Raw genomic sequence first — 5,509 nt, forward strand, 5'->3', positions numbered from 1 at the left:
TAAAAAAATCAATTTTTCCTGGTAGGCTAATAGATTAGCTTTAGTTTTAAAAGTTTTTTTTTTATATTTTAAAAATGTGCAACAAGGTTTCAACCGTCTTCCTTAATTAAGATTTTGCCTGCCAATCTATCACATCTCATTGTTATTTTCATAATTTTTTCATCGACATTTAAATAGCAGGGGCTTTTTTCTTTGGCAATTTAGTTATGTTAATCAACAGTAGCCCCGTGCTGTCGTCATTCAAAATGTTTAATTTCGTGGAAACACTGGATTTTAAGTTTTTCATTTGCATAAATCTAATTTAAATGTCTTTTGGAGATATTTACTAATTTTTTTTATATCTTACTATAGAGGCAAAGCTAAAATATTGAACTTTTATGCCAAATAAATCTTTGTTGCTATGCCCAGCCCAATTTTCACCTTTAGTGACCGCCTGTAATATCTTGAATCTCACGGGATCCTCTTATCTAAATCTTAAATTATAATATTCTTTATGGCCAGTTCTTGTCCATTCCAGCAAACACGAAATTAATCTCAGGTAGAGGTAAAACTTTCATTTTAATTAGCCGTCTGGTCGGGAGTGACTCGACATCTGTTTATTTATAGAACTCGCCAACTATCTGCACATCATTTAGCCGCCGTTTTGTGTCACTTAGGCAGTGGGCAACTCATAAAGCAACAACAGAACAGAACAGAACAGAACAGGGCTGGCTGGTCGGCAATGGCTAGCAGCCATTGGATGTACGAGAGTATCTGTATCTGGCGCGTGTATCTGGGTATCCATATCGAAGGGCCAGCTCTCTGGCCATTAGGCTGCCCCTATCCCATAGCCCACATCCCATTTATTCCACATCCCAAACCCGAACTGTTGGCCAAAGTCGAGGCCATGGGCTGCAGCTTTGTCGTGCTCATGTCGCACAACACACAACACACAACAAACAACACACAACAGTTTTCGTTTTCAATGCTGCCGGCCAGACCCTAAAGGCGGCCAACTTGGTACTACCAACTTGGTACTTACTCCCAGGATGGCCAAAACAAAGGGGCCAAAAGGGGCAAAGGGCGGGGCAGACTATGCTTGGCATGCATTCAACACACGATACTTGGCATTCCAGTTGCTGCTAGTTGCAGTTGCCAGTTGCCAGTGGCCAGTTTCTAGTTGCCAGTCAGTTCCCAGTTGGCTGCGTGAGTTTGTGTCCAAAGTCTTTTGTTGTGCCATCTTCGTCTGCCGGCTATCGATCGGCATGATCGTCATCATGGCTGGCTGCCTGGCGACACTCTCAGAAAATAATCACAAAAATTTAATACTCAATTTATTTTCTAAAATATATCAAACCTTTTTTAACAGCATCTAATAGTTGTTCTCCACCTTTAATAAAACTATTTTAATTCTTTAGAATTCAGAATTCTTTAATTTGATTTGCTAATGTAATGTAATGCTAACTAAGATACTTAATTTAATAAAACTATTTTAATTCTTTAGAATTCAGAATCCTTTAATTTGAATTGCTAATGTAATGTAATGCTAACTAAGATACTTCATTTATCATCAAGAAAGTAGTTTTTTAGTGTGGGAAATTTACAAATTGATATAAAAAACTGTGTGTTCTTCACAGACATTAATCGTAATTAGCTCAGCCTTATGTTCTCAGTGTAGCTGGATGGCTAGCTGGCCAATGCTTGGCATGCTATTTTTATTACATTATTCTGCAAAATAGTAACAAAACAGATACACACACACCCCTCAGTGGAACGAGATGGGATGGGGGAAATATGGTCATGTTGTCAACGCTTTTTGCATTGTTTTTCATGCGCAGTCCATTACATGATTTTATTATGTTCCCTGGCATTCGCAGCGTCATGTAGAAAATGTGAACCCGACTGCAAGTTGCAGTTGAAACAGGCTCGGCTTTTGTTTTAGTTCTTGGTTCCTGTCACTTTTTCACTTTTTGTTTGGTGTCCCTCTGCAATACAGCAATATAGCAAGATGGCTATATAGCAACACGCACGCTCTAATGAGCAAAAATCATTTAAGACGCGGCTATTTTTAGTTGGCATCTTCTATATTTAGCGCCTGTCGATGGGGCATTGCAATCCCAGGCGGTTTTATTGGGCTTCCAACTGGTTCCACGGCTCTGGGCGGATTTGTGGTAATGCGATCGAATGCCTCCAAGAATTTCCATATGCATTCAGTGCCTCTGCAGATTGCGTTCCTGGCCAAAACTTGGACCCTGGCTTTGGCTGTTCATTAGGCGGTGCGGTGCGGTGTGGTGCACTCATAAAACTATTAGCCCCTGAGATACATTCCATACTTTTGACTTCAGGAGCAGCGCAGCATGAATTCCTGAATAATAAATAAAAAAAGAAAAAAACATATAATATAGTACAATTAACATAAAATGATCATAATATGAATTCAAAGAAACGTAGGAACATTTGTGCTTAAATTAAGTATACACCTACTTCATTAATCAAACTTATGTATCCTTGACTGTTAAAACATTATTTTAAATTTTTAGATTAATAATCTCTAATCTCGTTTTAAGTTGAAAAATCAATTGGTTCTAAGTTTTCTAATGACAAAGATGGGTGGTGAATAGTAGATCAAGAAATTTGTTCATATAGTATGTATTTCTGTTTAATTGATTTGTACATTCTCGCGCAATTAATTTAAAATATTATATTTAGTTTATTGTTTATATCTATATTCTTTATTATGTAATTAAAGTCAATTTGAATAGTGGGGAGGTTAGTAGGTATTTTTGTGTAATAAGTTTGAATTAACATTCAATTAAACTAGTCTTAAAGTACTTGAGATGAAAGGCCGCCTTTTTCCTTATTTAAATTAAGTAAATTTTTATGGCTAATTTCGGAGGTTTCCTAAGTGTGGGGAGGTAAGGAGGCATATCGGTTATCGGTCAAGTACCTGGATCGGCGTTTGCTTTGGCTAATTGCGCGTGCGCAGCCAACGGAAGCCGTGAAGTCCGTTTTACAGCAGCCAGCAGCCAGTAGCCAGAGGCCAGAATAATGCCCAGAGAAGCCATCATCGGGCACATCGTGCTCGAGCAGCTGTGGCCGCCACTTGGACCATGCTAATTAAACGGAATTGGGCAGGGCACGGCCACGGACACGGGCACAAGTGTGCTTAAACGAACCAGAGAAGAACGGTTCTCAAATCCTAAATCGCTGCAGCGGCGGAAGAAGCGCGGCAACATGTTAATTTCAAGTTGCCGGCAAATTTCGTGGAAAGAGGGGCACTACAGCACTACATCACTACCGCAGTTTGGATTACAACTGATGCGAGAAATTGAAGCCGGCGAACGGCAAACGGCGAATGGCGAATGGCGACTGGCGACTGGAGAACGGGCAACGGACGAATGGGCAAACAAAAGGCACCGTTCGCCGCTGCAAGTGTCGTTGCACTTTTGGGGGCCCTGAACTGCGGATTTTTGGGCCTTCGCACTCGCTTTTGCATTCGCATCTAGATGGGACCATGACCGAGGCGATAAGCTAATGACGGCACTCGGTTTTCTTTCGGTTAGTCAGCCAGCCGCAGAGCCGTTTCACTTGGCAAGTGTGTGCTAAAAAGAAGCTCAATCTGAGAATCCCCAATCCCAGTCCCTGTCCATCTCCATATCCATCTGCTCCCATTCTGTGCTTTTGAGCCTCTGTGATGAACTGCCAGTGGAGCTGCAAATTACCGTTTCGCATATTTGTGGAGTGAGTGCCATGTGCCATGTGCAATGTGCCATGTGCCATATGGAATGGACAAATATCAGCAGGCGATAAATTGAAATCCAAAGTCGCACAGCAAACACCATTCTCGTGAGCCAGCAACAGCAACTTCAAACACTCGCAACTCGGAAAGTTGGCAAGAAAGTGCTTTGCGCCTTAATGCAGTGCAGTGCTAAATGCTTTTACCAAGGATTTGCAGTTCAAATACAAGCGTCTCGGTAGTCACTCAACAGCACTCGCGAAAATATTGACCCGCCTTTCTTTATTTTGGCAATGTCTTGTGTTAAAAATAAATGAATTGAATATTAATTTGATGCACAACATTTCAATCAAATAATTTCTACGAATTTTAGAATTTAAGCAAAATGAAATGACGTTGATTTTAGGAATCTTTTTAACTCCCTTAATTCCTTAACAAAAATATAAGGGAAACTAATAATACAATAATAATTTTAATTGGATGTTATCATGACAACTTCATAGCTCCAACAAATTTAAAAAAAAACTTAAAATCCATATTTTCATAAAGCTTTTTTTAGTTTTTTAAGGGAATTAATACATATAAACCATTTTTAAGCTAAATTAAAATATACACAGCCTAATATGGTATCATTTTGTGTCATTTATGTATACGAAATATACATTTATTAAGTGCATTAAGTGTATTAACCTTTTTTTTAGAATTAAAACGTAATTTACTACATTTAGTTTTATACGATAATAAGCATTTAGGAAGTCTTAAAACATATATTGGTATTAAGTCATTGTCCCTTTTAATTTTTTAATTTTTTTTATTAGAAAGAAAACCGTGTGGTTTTGCGCACTGAAAGTGGTTTTCCAGTTTGGAGCTCCCCTGGCCAAGAAGATTTTCGGTGGTTTTTCCTGAGTGCAGGCCCAGACGGAGACACAGATATCCAGCCAAAGCCGAGAGCCAACAATGTCATGAAATACGAGGCAGAAAGCAGCAGAGCAGCAGCAATAGCGGGAAAAACGGAGGAAAAACGGAAAACGAGAACGGCGGAAAGGAGGAAAAACTCTTCTCCGCCAGTTGGCGACTCTCGCGCGGCATTGAAATTGATGATGTGCTGCTTCTGGTGCTTCTGCTGCTGCTGGCGCTACTGTATAGTTTTTATGGCTTTCACTTTTTGCGCTCCACGTTGCCGGCTAGACAAGCAAAAACTTCCCTTTTCTCTGGTCTTAACCGCCACCCACATCCATCCTCATGGCCACACTCATACCCATTCCCATTCCAAATTGGGGTAGCAAGGCGCCAGAGCGTGCTGTTCGGAGGAGATTCCTGCCCACACTGATACAAAAATTAAATAGTGAATCCAAAATCGTATTTCATTTATATTTAAAATTGATTAAAATTGATTAAAAAGCTTAGTTTAATAGGGTTTTCGTTTTAAACCAATTTAAATTTAACACTCAGGTATTTAAATCAAATTCAATATTATGTCTAATACAAATTAAATATTTAAAAAATTGTATTATTTTAAAATTCAAAATATTTTAAAGCCGGAATGAATGAAAATCAAAGCAAGAAATATTTAGACTCTGGCGTAATGGTTTAAACTCAGTACAGTAGAAATTGTCTTTATCATAATTGAAAATTATTTAGACTTTTCATTAACTTAAGTTTTATTTTACTCTCATACTCTTCTATACTTAATCATTGAAGTATTTTAATTATCACAGACTAAAATCATTTGGAAACAAATATTGAACCTCCTTTATTTATTTGCTTAGTTATTTTCATAAATTTTTATGCTGA

Source organism: Drosophila gunungcola, chromosome 3R (assembly GCF_025200985.1).
Source record: "Drosophila gunungcola strain Sukarami chromosome 3R, Dgunungcola_SK_2, whole genome shotgun sequence".
NCBI lineage: Eukaryota > Metazoa > Arthropoda > Insecta > Diptera > Drosophilidae > Drosophila > Drosophila gunungcola.